Source organism: Adiantum capillus-veneris, chromosome 29 (assembly GCF_014529385.1).
Source record: "Adiantum capillus-veneris isolate H3 chromosome 29, ASM1452938v2, whole genome shotgun sequence".
Lineage (NCBI taxonomy): Eukaryota > Viridiplantae > Streptophyta > Polypodiopsida > Polypodiales > Pteridaceae > Adiantum > Adiantum capillus-veneris.
This window is the reverse complement of record NC_140959.1, coordinates 132,777,734-132,794,903: the sequence shown is the minus strand read 5'-3', so window position 1 is coordinate 132,794,903 and position 17,170 is coordinate 132,777,734.

The following is a 17,170-nucleotide window of genomic DNA, read 5'->3' as shown; positions in this document are numbered from 1 at the left end:
CTTCAGTTTGACCATTGGATTCAGGATGAAATGCAGAAGTGAAGTCAAGTGTAGTGCCAAGATTTTCAAACACAGTAGTCCAAAAAGCACTACAAAATTTTGAATCTCGATCAGAAATAATCACTTTAGGCAAACCATGATGTGGGAAAACAGTCTTAAGAAACAAAAGTGCAGCTTGATGTGCTGTGAGTGTTTTCTTACATGGAACGAAGTACGCTTGTTTAGAGAAACGATCAATAATAGTCCATATCATGTCATGTTTGTGCGTTGTGAGTGGGAAACCGGTAACAAAATCCATTGAAATATGTTCCCAAGGTCTTTCAGGAATGGGGAGAGGGTGTAAAAGTCCCAATTTCTTACCTGTAGCTGCTTTGATTTTTTGACAAATCAAACAAGTTGACACATACTGTTTAACATCCATTCTCATAGTAGGCCAATAGAAATCACGACATAAATTTTGAAAAGTTGCAGCAAATCCTCTATGTCCAGCATAAGGGGTTTGTGCAATTCTTCAATAATTAATGTATGGAAAGGTTTAGTCACACACAATTTTTGTTTGAAATAAAGGAAGTTTTCTTGAATAGTGTATTCGAGAAATGTGTGTACAGAATTATCAAGCATGTGCAACCATGTTGTTTTGAAGTCATCATCATGTGCATAAGTGTCAGGCATAGTGTCAAATGAAGTTCCCGTAATGGTTGATAGATGATTAAGTGAGGGTCGTTTACTCAAAGCATCGGCTACAACGTTTTCTTTACCAGGTTGGTATTGAATGTTGGGCTGAAAACTTTGATAAAAGCGGCCCACTTAATATGTCTATCATCTATTAAAGGCTGAGAAAGTAAATATTTGATACTTTGTTGATCAGTTTTAATGATCAAGTCAGTACCCATTACATAGTGTTTCCAGATTTTCAATGCATGTACCACAACAGTCAATTCTTTATAATAAGTACTGAACTTTATTTCAGACGGTTTGAATTTACGACTTTCGAAAGCAATGGGATGGTTATCTTGCATAAGGACTGCACCGATACCTTTACCACTAGCATCAGTGACTACCACAAAGAATGGTCGTTCAAAATCAGGCAATTGCAATACAGGTGCATTAGTCAAAGCATGTTTAAGTGCATTAAATGAGCTTTCTTGCAAATCAGTCCATTCATAAGGCGTGTTTTTCTTCAACAAGAGAGTCAAATAATGTGCTTTGTAAGCAAAATTACGAACAAATTTCCTGTAATAGCTGGAAAGACCAAGAAAAGATCGTAGCTCATACAAGTTTTTGGGTCTAGGCCAGGATTGAAGGGCTTCAATTTTCTTTGGATCGACATGTGTTCCCTTACCCGATACAATATGTCCCAAATATTCAATTTCAGATTGGAAAAATGAACTCTTTTCAGGATTCAAATACAAGTGATTTTGTGCAAGCAGATCAAATACACGTGTTAAATGTTGCTTATGGTCTTCTTCAGATTTACTGAATACCAAAATGTCATCAAAAAATACAATCACAAAATCTTGATGGTCAATGAAAATTCGATTCATCATGCGTGTGAATGTAGCTGGTGCATTTTTCAAACCAAATGGCATGACAAGAAATTCATAGTGCCCAGTTTGTGTTCTGAAAGCAGTTTTGTAGACATCATGTTCAAACATTTTGACTTGGTGATATCCTGATTTATAGGTCAATTTTGCTAAAGATGTTAGCCCCTTTCAGTTTGTCTAGTAGATCATCCACTCTAGGAATAGGAAACCTATTCTTAATGGTAATCTTGTTTAAAGCCCTGTAATCGATACACATACGAAAGGTTCCATTTTTCTTCTTGACAAGAAGTACTGGAGCTCCGTATGGTGAACTACTAGGTCGGATTAGGCCTCGGTCAAGTAAATCAGTGATTTGAGTTTGTATTTCCCTGTGTGCGGTAGGATTTACACGATAAGGCGCTCTACAAGGAGGTTCACTACCCAGTATGATGTCAATTTGGTGGTCTTCTGGGCGTGATGGTGGAATTCCAGGTGGGAGATCATGCATGAAACAATCTTTAAATTGTGAGAGAAATTCATCGTGTGTGGAGTTATGTGAAGTTTCAGTTTCAACAGAAATTTGATTTACCAATACTAGATATGTTTTCCCCTGTTTTCGAATTGCTCGTTTGGCTTGAGTGTGAGAGAGGAGTGGAAATTTTTGATGTGCCAGTGTTGCTTGGATGGAGAATTTTTTATTATTATGAGTGAGAGACATTGTACGTATTTTATAATTAATCAACGGGTTAAATTCATGACGAAATGGCATTCCCAAAATCATATCGAGTCCATGCAATGGTGCTACCAAAAATGTACGTGCTTGTGTGAATTCACCAATGCAAACTTCAACAGTGACTCGAGTTTTACATTTAAAACGTTGATTATTAAAAATAGTTTTGACCTTGTGGGGTGATGAAATTTCAGAGAGTGATAGTTGTTGTGCCAATCGTGTGGAAATGAAATCATGGCTACTACCATCATCTAGCAGAATGGTGACATTTTCACCCTTAACAGTGCCTTGCACTTTAAACAAAGTGTGAGGAGATATAGGAGTACCTGAGGATGGATTGTCATCGTTATCATAATAAGATCAATCATATCCTCACCGTAGTTAACTTCCACTTCATTGTCGTCGGGTGTAGCATCTTCGATGAGGTTAAGAGTAGCTCCGTTGGGGCGGTTGTTGTTGAAGGGTTTTTGACTTGAATTCCTGTTGACTCCATTTGAATGGCCATTGGATTGACCATTGCCCTTAGCATGACCATTTGGGCACTTATCTGCATAGTGACCATACTGAAAGCATTTAAAACACTTCACCTTTTTGTTACCATTAGAATTTGGAGGAAAACGCTGGTTGAAAGGATGTTGGTCGCCTCGTTGCTGAGTGTTGTTGTGGTTGTTGCTCGTATGAGGTTGAGCAGTGGCAGGAGGATTGTCAAATCTTCGTCTTTTGAAAAAGGTACGGCTTTGGTGTTTGCTTCTGTCAGAGTTAGGAGAGAAAGGAGGTCTCTTGTTGCGGTTAGTGTTAGCAGGTTGATCAGTGTGAGAGGAATGTCCACCTTTCTTCTTTTCTGCGTTGAGAGCCAAGTTAATGGCCTTTGACAGAGAATCTGGTTCGAACATATCTACCTCAACACTAATTTGTAGTGCCAAGCTTGATATGTACTTTCGCTTCAATTTCCTGCGACTAACATGTTCAATAGCTTGCAATTGAATTAGACAATTCCAAAAACGGTCAGTGTAACCCTGTATATCTTCATTTCTACCCTGTCGAATTAAATCCCATTGACGTCGTGCTTTAGCTTTGTACTGTGTTGGCAAAAATTGGGGTAAAAACACTTTTTTGAATGCATTCCAGTGTGGTGGTTCTTCCATGTTGTTTGGTGGCGTTCCACCATAATGCAGCGCTGCTAGTGAGATGATTGGATGCACACTTTACCATTTCACGCTCGGTAAAGTCTTCATCATAAAAGTAGTCATCTAACTGACTAACCCATGCTAGAACCGTGCTAGCATCTTTAGTGCCATCAAAATCTTTGAAAGTGAAGGCTTTTCTGCTAATTTTGTTTTTCTTGGGTGCTGGTGCAGATTCGGTGCGTGTAGAATGTAATAATTTATCTTCAATTTCTTGCCTTCGCATGCGTTCATATGTGAGTGACTGCTGCAAATTTTGAAGTTGCTCTGCAATCGTGGGTGCATGAGGAAGATGTGCCATGATTGCGTGCTTTTCTTTTTCTTTTTTATTTTTTTATTTTTTTATTTTTTTTTTCTGTTTTTTTCTTTAAAAAAATAAATAATTAAATGGTAATGCTTAAAAAGGCTATTTGGCGATATTCACAGATGCAATATGCAGAATAAAATAAAATAAATAACAGAAATGTAATGTACTTAGCTGAAAAAGAGCGGTGGCGTCCAGTCCAGAATGGTGATGCGCTAGGAAATTGCCAGAGAATAGACAGTCCGACGGTGTGTCACCGAGCCAGTTGAATTTCGTGGCACCCGATCTCCCGTATCTCAAAAGCAATGGCAATCAGCAATCCCGAAAGACAGCCGAAGATTTTTTATTTTTTATTTTTGAAGGTTGGCGGCCCAAGAATTCTTAATGAAGGCGGAGTATGTGATTTTTACGGTTGTGTTTGTAGTGGTGCCGACCAAGGGGTGCAAGGCTTACTAATTGTGTCCAAAGCCAAAGTGTTGAGGATATTGAAAGGGTGTTTGTCTTCTTTAAAGGTTATTAAGCTTGAAGATGAAATGGACAGCTGACCAGGGAAATACCTCTTTGAGCTTAACTTTAAGTCTTTGAAGTTAACTTTAACTTTTAAGTTTGCATGGGATTCTGTGGAAGAACAACTCAAGCCAAAAAAAATTGAGATGGCGACCTCTAGAAGTTTTCCAGGCTACAAGACAAAAGCAAGAATTGATGCATAAACTAAGCCAATACTTTTGACAGTATTTTCTGCAGCTTTTGATGAGGTTGACATTTAGCTTTTCTTGTGTGCAGGAGGGTGTTCTCGCAGATTGTTCTCGTCCGTATCTTCATGTATACGCAAGCTTAGCGAGTGCTTAAATTTAACTGTTGAACATACCCGTTCTTGATCGTCTTGAAGCCGAAATTGAAAATTGATTGCCGATTAGCCACCAATTAACAATCGAGTTTTTCTTCTGTGAACTCGATCAATTATACTTCGAATTTCCACGAACCCTTGAATCCTTGAATTGCAAAGTCGATGAATTGCAATTGGGGTTTTGTCGATTAGAGAAAAATCCTTCTTAAAACTGAAATCTGGTGCCGATTAATCCTCGAACCTGAGGCTCTGATACCACTGTTGGGAGAAGAGGGGGAGATCGACCGCTTAAAGTACTCAACATAAGCTTTCAAGCCATCACCATCAAACTGTCAACCTCTTCTTCCAATTTGCAAGCACACACACTCACCTAAACTATGACACACACACACAGTAAACAGAGAATTGATATAGACAAGCTTGTAAGGAGGTGTAAGAGATGTGTAAGAGATGGAGACTAGATTAGAGAGTACACAACAAAATAACCATAGCTTAAGAGAGTAGAGAAGAGAATCTGCAAGAGAAAGGCCTAAATCTAGCCCCAAACTCCACGGCACCTCTCTTGTGGAGTTGGTATTTAATATATTATTTTTGAGTTTGAGGTGCCAAAAATTGAGGCCCCTCTTTTACAACCACTTCACTTTTGTAAATGAGTGAAGCTCATTAGTTCTTGCATGACCCATAAGGGGAGTTCCCACTACAATTATTTACAGAGCCATAGTGGCTTATTGAAATGAGATTCTAAGATACTGTGCAACTATAAAATGGCCAAGAATAATTGCCGTTGCCTCTTCATCAACTCCCCGCATTCCACTCTACAAAATCATCATCAACTCAATTAGTAAAATAAATAGACAGCACATAATTAACCATTACGCCCAGCTATCCCAATTGCAGTTAACCACTACAACAGGAGGGTACCCAGTCTCGTAACATCAAGCTTGGGTAGTGTTCCCACAAGCAGCTCAAGCTCCCTAGTTAGCAAGCACGACAAGCCCCTCAAGCATCTTAGTCGGCAAGCACGCCAAGCCCCTCAAGCATCTTAGTCATCAATCATGACAAGCACCTTAAGCATCTTAGTCAGCAAGCAGGACAAGCACCTCAAGCCTTGTAGTCATCAAGCACGACAAGCACCTGAAGCATCTTATTTAGCAAGCACGACAAGCACTTCAAGCTTGGGCAGGTGTCATGCCAAGGGTAGGACTATAGGAGGGCTCGGCCTTGGCCAAGGGCCAATGGATACACATGCAGTACAGGGGCTATATATAGCTAAGAGCCCGAGGGAGAAGGGCCTATAAATAGGTATGGTTGGGTGGTTATTGGCATGTCTATCTCCCTATGGCCTTTCACTGGTATCAGAGTCGTTTCTCTATGAGATTACTTTTTGGTCTACTAATCACCAATAGAGGTCATGGTTTGGTTTGGGTGCTTGTGGATCTTTCAAGTTAACCATGCTGGTTATTCAGGCAATTATTGATTCCTCAGCAATCTTGTGCGATATTGTGCTCCCGTTTACCAGCCATCTAGGAAGACTGTCTGTAAATCGTGGGGGAAACACACCTCAGTACTGTCAGTTATCCAAGGTGATAGGCAGATTACAAAGTGTAATTGGGCTAAAGGATATGAAAAGTGCATAAATTAGCACTAAGCAATCCATTTAATAAGCATTTATTGCTCTACTGGGAGTTTTCTTACCATCAGTTAAAGCATGTTTGTGACTAGGTTTAGTCTCTTCATGTATAAGTCAGGTTCTCAACCTTGAACACTAGTTATGGTGGGGTTGTTTACTGATGAAATTTGAGAACAAGTTAAGGACTTAAACTTGGCTGATGACACTACAAGAGGTTATTCATATTAGCGACGCTCACACAGCGACGCTCAAAAAAAATTTCCCGGCGTCGCTATGAGCGTCGCAAATTTACAAAGAAATTTGCGACGCTCATAGCGACGCCGGCTGGGCTAAAAAAATAACCGAGCGCGACCAAAAACTCAGATCTCAGATCTGAGTTTTTCGGCGCCCTCAAGCAAGGAGCAGGTAACGCTCTCTCTCACTCTCTCTCTCTCTCTCTCTCTCTCTCTCTCTCTTTTCTTCTCCACACACACACACACACACACAGGAGGAGAGGAAGGAGAGCCAGGTATGCTTCCTCTCCTCATTCTCATGTTCACTTCCCCTCTTTCTCTCTCTCTCTCTCTCTCTCACACACACACATACACACATAGTGTTTTTGAGAGAGAGAGAGAGAGAGAGAGAGAGAGAGAGAGAGAGAGAGAGAGAGAGTACAAACAAAAACAAAAACGCACACACACATACATAAACAAAGAATGCACACACACATTGAAAGAGAAAAAGAGAGAGAGAGAGCATGCATAAACAAAAAATGCACGCATTGAGAGAGGAAAAGAGAGAGAGAATATGCATAAACAAAAAAACGCACACATTGAGAGAGGAAAAGAGAGAGAGAAACATGCATACGATCCAAAAAAACGCACACACATTGAGAGAGAAGAGAGAGAAACTAATTTAACGTCGTAGGAAACTAATTAAAATTAAAAGACCTAAAGATCTAGCCGACGAGGAGTTGAACTCAAGACCTATTACTCAAGAGGGAAATGGCATAATCAATCTATCATACTTGGCATGGGTGATAGAAAGGTTATACCATTTATCTCTTTTTATTGGCACACACATCCACACACGCGCACACACACAAGAAGAAGAGAGTTATAACGTCGTAGGAAACTATCTTAAAAGACGTTAAAGATTAGGTTATATGTAGACTTACATTAAATTAGATTTAGGTTTATTTTTAACTAGATTTACGTTTATTTACGCTAGATTTAGATTTACGTTATATTAGATTAGATTTAGGTCTCCATAGACCGCGATGCCTGCATGAAGCGGGTGAAGAAAGCCCTCAATGGAATATAGGGTATTGCTGCCTTCACTCATGGTGGGCTCCGTCGATCCAAAAGTACTGGTGAAATTTCTTCAGAAGATAGGGAAGAAGGTGGATCTTCAGGGCGGCAAGAGTCACTACATCCCCGACACAATGACCATCTAGACAACCTCTAGTCATTCAACAGCAACTTCAAAGTTAGTAACAAGAGGAAGAACGGTCTAAAGGGCCAATTGCTGTCGTCAGATGTGGATGGAGATGAGGCAGCGTCACCGCCGGAAGTTAACTCTCACATCTTTAGTGATGAGAATGCCAACTCTTGCCGAGTTATGTGAAAAATTATGTGTTAAATTAGTTTTAAGGTTCTTATAATCCCTGTTAGTTTAGTTCTTTGTTTTTAATATAACATAATTTACGTTAGATTTAGATTTATGTTATATTATATTAGACTTAGGTTTATTTAGGTTTACACACACACACACACACACACAAGAAGAAGAGAGTTTTAACGTCGTAGGAAACTATCCCAAAAGACGTTAAAGATTAGGTTTAGATGTAGACTTACGTTAAATTAGATTTAGGTTTATTTTTAGTTAGATTTACGTTTATTTAGATTTACGCTTATTTACGTTAGATCGAGTCCACGCAAGAATTACTTACGGTTTAGGGTTTAGAGTTAGACGAGCAGTGAAAAGATCTACTGTGAAAAGATGTTAAGATGCTGTGAAGTGCTACAGCTAGAGAAGAGGCAAAGTGTTTTGTCCACTACATGCAGTATCATGTAGACGTGGGTGTGTAGATTTCTTGTACCCACAAATATAGGTATTGACCAATAAAGACGAGATTATAACCCGGTGGTTCTGATCTCCGTGCACCTCTAGACCGAGGTGTGCGGGGATTGGACATGACTAGAGAATGTGAGGTAAAGAGAGAGAGAGAGAGAGAGAGAGAGAGAGAGAGAGAGAGAGAGAGAGAGAAGAGAGAGAGAGAGAGAGAGAGAGATAAGACGAAGAATGCCAATAGAATATTAAATTTGTTGTCCAGGTTATAAGTTTTTTATCCTCATTATGAGTAGCGACGAGGATGTGGGACCGTCCAACCGAAACACCTATCTCTCAACGAGGGTCTTATGTCCTTGTAATCAATGCAAGCATGCTGTGCGACGGACAAGACGTGTTTCTTTGCAGCACGTTCGCGAATTTGGCGAGTTCGATCCATCTATTATAGATCGAGTTGTTGCCAATTATAACTCGTCGGACTCTGACGCTGGCCAACAAGCAGCAATCTTGCAACCCAATAGACGTGTTCGCAGGCGCTTTGGTCAAGCAGCATATGTGAGGCCACAAGATATAGCCTCTGACAGCTCGGGGGATGATCATGCAGAGCACATTCCCAACGAGGCAATGTTTGAGCCCGAGATTGATGAAATGATCGAGACGATCATGGATTCAGAAAGGCTTATCTATGATGATATGAAAAGTGAAGCCGATACGCCATTGTATAATGGAGCACGTATGTCTAGATTGAAAGCACTCCTGGTTCTTCTCAACATGCAGACAAAGTTTGGATAGAGTGACACTAGCGTCACAACGCTTTTTAGGTGATCTCTTTTCTACTCGCGCTCACATCTTTTGATTGAAAATTCCGGTGTTTCGACTTGCCTCTTCTATCACTCAATTCATTGCGTCATTGTATTTATATGCGTCATTACGTCATTGTATTTAATGGTCTTTGCGTCATTGTCTACTCTATTCATTCAATATTAAGTTTAAATATTCGTGTGTTTAATGCAGGTATGGATGATGAGGAGTTTCTTTCTTCTTTGTCACCACAGCAGAGACAGTGGTACGTGGAGCGTCATCGCTCTGGCGCATCATCGCGCGTTCCTACTCCATCCGCATCTCCCTCTCTTTCGGAGCATTCGGCGCGCTCCGAAGCTTCGGCGTCGACGAGAAGAGCTTCACACGCGTCTAGACCACGGCGCTCTAGTGGTGGCGGTGGCGGTTGTTGTGGGGATTCCGTCACCGATGCCTCCACACCGCCTCGTGTTCGACGAGGCTCTTTACCCTCCCCTTCTTTGCCCGCCCCCACACCAGCCACAGCATCGCCATCTACGCTAGGTTTTGCACAGCTGACTATTCCTAGAAGCTACACACCTCTACCTACTCCGCCAGGAGCCACCCCACTCGACACTCCTCGCTTCGGGGCCCAGACGCCGGTGGAGACACCTGACGTCCGTACCCCCATGACACGCCGCTAGAGACCCCTGCGGGAGACCCAGGTTCACGCGTCACGGCCAGAGGGCTTGCTTACTCGTCGACATCAGCGGCGGCATCATCATGGATGATGACGGCAAGAAGGTGATCTCGCGCATGCGTGGTCTTTGCTCTCAGCTGTTTAGACACTACATACTATACAAATGGAGTGAAGTACCAAGTGATTTAAAAAACAGAGTCATCAGCACACTTCATGATGAGTTTCCCGTTCCAACACGGGATCAGCGCTTCAATGAAGACCTGATGAAGATTCGAATGCGCGAATACTGCAAACACAAGCGTTCCGAAGTGCAAAAAGCAATCAAGAATGGGTGGAACAGGCCAGATTGGCTGGCCAAAGAAGATTGGAAGAATGCGAAGAAAGAAGCGCACGAGAATCCCGACAAGTGGAAGCAACAAAAGGATGCAGCCAGAGCGCGAGTAGAGGCAGGGAGCTCACACCACTTGGGGAGCGGTGGATGGGCATCATTTGAGGCCGATTTTGTAAGTGTTTTCACATTGCTCTTTATGTTCGATAGTTTAGGGTTTATGAGTTTTTTAATTCTAACATAATGAAATCTTTGTATGTTTTGACAGTGGTCGATGACAGGACGTGATCCCACACCGTACGAGCGCGAGTACGCAGGCAGGAAGGGCTTAAACGCCCTGATGGACATTCTCAGTTCTCGCGGCGGCATGGTTAGTATTAGGGTTTACTCTTTTTTATTTTTTGTATTGTTTTATAAATGTCGTTATATGTTTATACTTACTGAAAGCTGTCTTATTGTCTTTTTTTGCAGAATCCGACAGATACGCCACTTGGACGCGATGAGACGTCTGACTAGACGATGTCAGTTTAGCCGTAGCTAGATAGCATTAGTTTAGGGTTTCTCATAGCTTATGTATCATGAGACGGATTTTATACGTCTTTTTGAACCATGTATATTATTACATTTGTCACCGCAGTTCCTTTTGCCAATCAATTCTTTATGCCTATGATGTTGTACAATTGTCATTATTACATTTGCCAATCAATTCATTTTGCCTATGATGTGTACAATTGTCAATTTTGCAAACAATGCGTCTTGTGGGTGACTATTTTGGGTCTATTATCTACCCTTGCACTTTTTTTAAAAAGTGAATCAAGTACAATATGGTTGATGGGTGGCAGGGCATTCAATGCCCTCCCACCAAAAAAAAAATTCTCTCGGGCGTCGCTATAAGCGTCGCTATTTATGGCTCTGAAGCGTCGCAATGAGCGTCGCTATAGTCTTCTGTGTAAATGTCGCTATAACCGTCGCTATGTGCGTCGCTATATAGCGACGCATATAGCGACGCTCTCGTAGCGACGCTCGTAGCGACGGTTTTAGCGACGCCGGGGGTTATAAAAACCCAGTGTATTTCCGTCGCTAACAGCGTCACAAGAGCACACAACCTCTTGTAGTGTGAGTTAGGTCAGCCAATTACTTTCACGGAAAGTGAAAAGCGGTACTCTTTCACGTACATCTTTGTTGTGATAACTCGTTTAAGCATGCTCTTGTGCATTCTAAATGGAGTCTACCTATTGATGGTTCCAAAGGACAACAATGTGCAAAATCACGATGTTATTCTTGATTTCATTGAGCCTCCTACCGTACCGTGTTTTGGTCAAACAAACAGCTGGATCCATGAGGGATACCACTGTGGAAAATATTAGTGTTCTTATGAAGATCCTACCACTTTTGTTTTTGAGGACGAGAATGCTTTTCCAAGGGGGGAGTAATGTCATGCCAAGGGTAGGACTATAGGAGGGCACGACCCTGGCCAAGGACCGACGGATACACCTGCGGTATAGGGGCTATATATAGCTAAGAGCCAGAGGGCCAAGGGCCTATAAATAGGTATGGTTGGGTAATTATTGGCATGTCTATCTCCCTATGGCCTTTTAGTAGGGTTACCTCCTCAAGCTCAACCCTAGCTTACCTAGGTCAAAGGACTTTTAACACTAACCATTAGAGGTATTTAAGAAAGCTAACCCTAAGGTCTTTAATCTCCGTTAGCTAGCCTTGCTCTTTGACATGTCATCTCTCATTTGGACCCCTTTACCTTTGGCCCCTTGTTGAGATAGACCCGTAAGCACATGTCTATATTATAACCCGTGTCCCCATCTATTCTCCCACATTAAATGGTCAATTTAATATAAAAAAATCATTTGGGTCAGTTAGATATTAGATTTTATGACAGTTCTAGAGCAAAGAAGTAGGTGCTTCAGACCCGTTTAGTTGGAAATGTTGATCGTCCAAGATACCTTTTTAAAATCAACCATTTATAGGCTACTTAACAACCTCTCTTCTTAAGCAAGAAAAGACAAACCAAATGCTTTGATACCAATGTAATGGAAATGGCCTTTAAACTTCGAGAGTAGCGGAAATTAGAGATAGCAGTTTTGTGGAATTACTTTGTGAGCATAGATGGTGTACTTAATTGATGGTAGCAACATAAACATAACATTTAGTTAACTTGGCATAAACAATACTTTTACAAAAGAGAGAGAGTTTAGGGAACATGACAACAATAGAGGACTGGATTTATGTGGAGCCGGTGGTCCCCCCTCGATAGACTTTTATATTATAGTTTCTCCCATAAGAGAGACTTGGTACAATACCATCTTTGTCTTCCTTGTGACCTAGGTGATGCAATGAAGATGTAAAGCTTCATGCATCAGGAGCATAACATAAACTTTGTGGAAAGCATTAACTATCCTAAGCCTTAGTCCCAAGGCCTCAAACACCTTCGAAGGTGCAGAGAGCTAGCGGGGAATGAGGGTAGGGATCGAAGAGGAAGAAGAAACATTTCATAGGAGAAAGAATTAGTTCCTCACTTATCATCACTCTTCTTGCTAGAATACATAATATCATAGTAATGAGATGGAGAAGATGGCAAGCTTAAGCATTGAAGCATGGCTCTTGGTTGGATTTGCATTCCATAGCCAAAAGTGTTGGTGTAGCTCTCAACCTCTACTTGCTCGGAGAAGGAGATGGTGCTCTTGCACTTTGCACTTCACACAATGAGAGTGTGTGTGGGAGAGTATACCCTCCCAAGCATGCCCCTAGATTCCTTGGTCGACCCCCCCTTGTAGCTCATGCTTGAAGCTGATTTTACCCCTCCACGCCTAGCCAATCACAAGCAAGAGTCATACCAAGCAAGGATGCTAGTCTTGGGACAAGTGTCCTCCTTTCCCCTTTGAGAGAGAGGAGTTGATAAATGTAAAAAAATTTAATTAAATTAATTAATTTATCATTGGACCCCTTGAGAGGCCAACCAATAGGCTCTAGGCACACAATGGAGGCAACATGAGGAGGAGCTTGACAAGTGTTCTTTTTGCTTTCTTTGTACCAAGCTTGCCTTGTGTGAGGGAGCGTGTGTTCTCTCTCATCCCCCTAGCTTTAGAGCTCGCCCCCTCTCTTGTAGGGATGGGATTTGAATTTTTGGACACCTAACCTTCAAGCACCTTATTCAACAAGCATGACAAAGCACCTAAAGCTTGGGTAGTGTTCCCACAAGCACCTTAGGCTCCCTAGTCGGCAAGCACCTCAAGCATCTTAGTCATCAAGCACGACAGCACCTCAAGCTTGGGCCGGGCTCTCACCTCAAGCTCAGCCCTAGATTACCTAAGGTCAAAGGAATTTTAAGCACTAACTTGTAGAGGTCTTTAAGTGTGTGCAAGATTAGGTGTACCCAATTTTGGTAGTTAGGTGGAAAGTGTGACACTCAAGGTGTTCAACACATTTGTCTACACCTTGTATGCTAGCATGGCCAACTAGGACTAAAATGCTATAGTATACCCTTGGAGAATGAAAAATCGCAAATTTATTAATCTTTGATAAATTTTTGACCCTAAGATGTACACTAAGGATAATGCAAAGGTTGCACATAAGTAAAATGGATAAAAGATAAGCTTATGAAGCCAAACTACACACTATTTTTTCTATGGGTTCCTTGTACCATAAACTATAATATATATCAAATGCATGAGAAAACAATAACTAATTAATTTTTTATAATTTTTAGAAGAGTTGAATTTTATTTATTGATATTCTATGTAAATTTTCCAAGGAAGATCTGTCAATATTCAACCGTTAAAGTATGGTTTTTTTTGTCTCACCACATTCCGCATAATTATATCTATCAAATGACCGTAGGATCTTGAGAAATTAGCCTTGCATCTATATATATCTTGTGTAGAAATAGTGATGTAAGAATTGTTGAAATTCTTCACAAAGATAATTACTAATAGTTTAAAGAAATGAGTAAAAAAACTTTAATAATTCCAAATATTCTCTTTAAGCATATGCAAGATTCATGTGCAATTTTATTTCAGAATTAAGTAAGTGATAAGAGACTTATATAAGAATCTCTGTTAAGATCACAATGTTGTGACAGGACGTGACAGATCAAACCAAGACATTCCTTACACACAAAAACTACTATTTTCTTTAGTTTGTTTAGAAATCGGTCCTTTTTGGTATGTTAGTACCTAAGCATTTTATGTGGCCACCAATTCTTGGCTCTTAGAAATGAGTATAGTTAGGGTGTCATGCAATAACGTTTGCATAAAAAGCTTGATTTTTTGCAGTCTAAAGCTGCATAAACTACCAAAATTGGGTACACCTGATCTTGCATACAACCAATGAAGCTAACCCTAGGGTCTTTAAGCTCCATTAGCATTGCTCTTTGATAGACCATCTCCCATTTGAACCCAATACCTTTGGTCCCGTGTTGAGATGCATCTAAAGCACATACCTATATTCTAACCCTTGTTCCCGTTTATTCTCCCACATAAATGATCAATTTAAAATGATTGGTTAGATATTAGTTTTTATGACACTTTTTCTTAGTTGATTCAGTCTCAATCATCATCATCATCAACTGAAACTTTGTTAATCTTATTGTTAAATCATGGCGTCGTTAACGGCCCGCGTAATCTTTGTAAGTAGCTTAAACTCCTTAAATTTCAATCAATCCAAGTGACAGTGTCGTTAACGAGCTGCCTTGGCTATTGATAATTAAGTTGTACTCAAAGCTTTACTAAAGATTTATTGATGATTACAGTGATTGTTGAAGCTATCTGTGTCTGTTGATCTCTCTCACACACATCTCTTGAAGTATTGAATGATCTTGATGCTTCAGGAGAGCCTGTAGACTGGGAGGCCTTAGAGTCTTGCTGATCGATTGAGGTGAGACGTTAATATGTGTGAGTTGATTTAATTAAATAAGTACATGTGAAGTAATATCAATACTAATTTTGTGACTTGTCCTATGTGCAGGTTGTGACGCCTAGTCATCAGTGGATTTCATATATATATTTTTCATATATGGTTATGGTTTTGCACAAAGTTCGTTTCATTTCTTCCATCAAGTTGTGCCTTAAATCTCATGTCAGATCCTACATGGATAGCATGTAGGAGGCGTATACATATGGTTTTGTTTGAAAAATTTATGTTAAAAAGCGAAGGTAACTTTGCCGAAATTTTTGCGGGAGCACGGTTGATTTTGGTGCTGCTGTTAGTGCCTGATTTATCAAGGCTTTCAGGGCAGTCAGGCTATTACTTTTTGAGCTGTAACTAAAACCTTTATCTTTGAACCTTAGGGATAAGTGAACATGGGTATTTTATATTTTGGGGAAGTTAGTTGTGTGTCTCGTGAATTCTCAGGACGAGAAGCAGTTATGTCTATGCCTGTTGATGCAGTTGGGTCTCTACTACATTAGTTCTGTGCTTTCTGTTGTATTACTGAATGATGATGATGAATGGCACACTATCTTCTCCTTATCTCTGATGTTACATACCTGTTTTCTTTGCAATATGGTGTTTGAAATATGCAGTTTCCTGTTTCCTGTTTGATATGTACTGTATGTTAACTGTATTGGTTGTTTGTTATGGCAATGTGTACCTAACAGCTGATCGCTTTCTTGGGCAGAGGACAGTCAGTCTGGCTGTGGCTGTGTCCATCTTTTCACTGGGCACAGGCTAGGCTGCTTGTCCTCTGCCAAAGAAATATTTTTCCTGTTACGGTCGTCGCAATCTGCGATGCTAGGCACGTCGAAATATGCGTCGATAACAATACCTTTCGACGCGTATTGCGACGTTTTTGTAGGGATGCGTATTTCGACGATTTTTTCGACCGGGTGCGTCAAAACCTGTGTCGAAGGCCCCCTTTTTGTTGGAGTGACGATTTTCGAAAAAGAAAAGAAGAGGAGAATCAAGGCAGATTCTCCTCATGCAATCGTGTGGAGAGAGAGAGAGAGAGAGAGAGAGGAGAGAGAGAAGAGAGAGAGAGAGGAGAGAGAGAGAGAGAGAGAGAGAGAGAGAGAGAGAGAGAACACAGAAAGTGCTTGAACAGCTTCTTGTCAAGGGCGTTATCGCTTGAAGTCAACGGCAAGGCGGCAGGCAAAGTAGAAAGGTGGGCAATCTTTTTTATTAATGCAATGGGCTGCGTTGAAGCAATTGACGATTGGCGCTGTGCAACTGGTTAGATGATGGGGCGTAAGGTCCTTGATACCCTCACGCGCAGGTTCGAGTGTTCGCTCTTCTGCCTTTTTATGAGGTGAAGGTAATATGGTGACCTTTCAGATGGAAGGAAGGAAGGAAATCATAAATAAAGAATCTAGTCAACGAGAGCTAGCTTAGTTGGTAGAGCAAGAGCCCCTTGTGTCAAAGGTCTTGGGTTCAAACCCCCTTGACAACTCGCATGACATGTAGCCCTTAGGGGCTGTTCCCCTAGTCGAAATGATGGATTGGCCACCCTAACCCGGCTGGGATGACTCACCTTAAGAGTCGGATTGCCTCCACCTACCGGGGTTGGGTGTGTGTGTTGTAATTTCAAAGTTCTACTCTCTCAAAAAAAAATAAAAAATCATCATCATCATCAGCTTAAACTTTGTTAATCTTATTGTTAAATCATGGCGTCGTTAACGGCCCGCGTAATCTTTGTAAGTAGCTTAAACTCCTTAAATTTCAATCAATCCAAGTGACAGCGTCGTTAACGAGCCGCCTTGGCTATTGATAATTAAGTTGTACTCAAAGCTTTACTAAAGATTTATTGATGATTACAGTGATTGTTGAAGCTATCTGTGTCTGTTGATCTCTCTCACACACATGTCTTGAAGTATTGAATGATCTTGATGCTTCAGGAGAGCCTGTAGACTGGGAGGCCTTAGAGTCTTGCTGATCGATTGAGGTGAGACGTTAATATGTGTGAGTTGATTTAATTAAATAAGTATATGTGAAGTAATATCAATACTAATTTTGTGACTTATCCTATGTGCAGGTTGTGACGTCTAGTCATCAGTGGATTTCATATATGGTTATGGTTTTGCACAAAGTTCGTTTCATTTCTTCCATCAAGTTGTGCCTTAAATCTCATGTGAGATCCTACATGGATAGCAT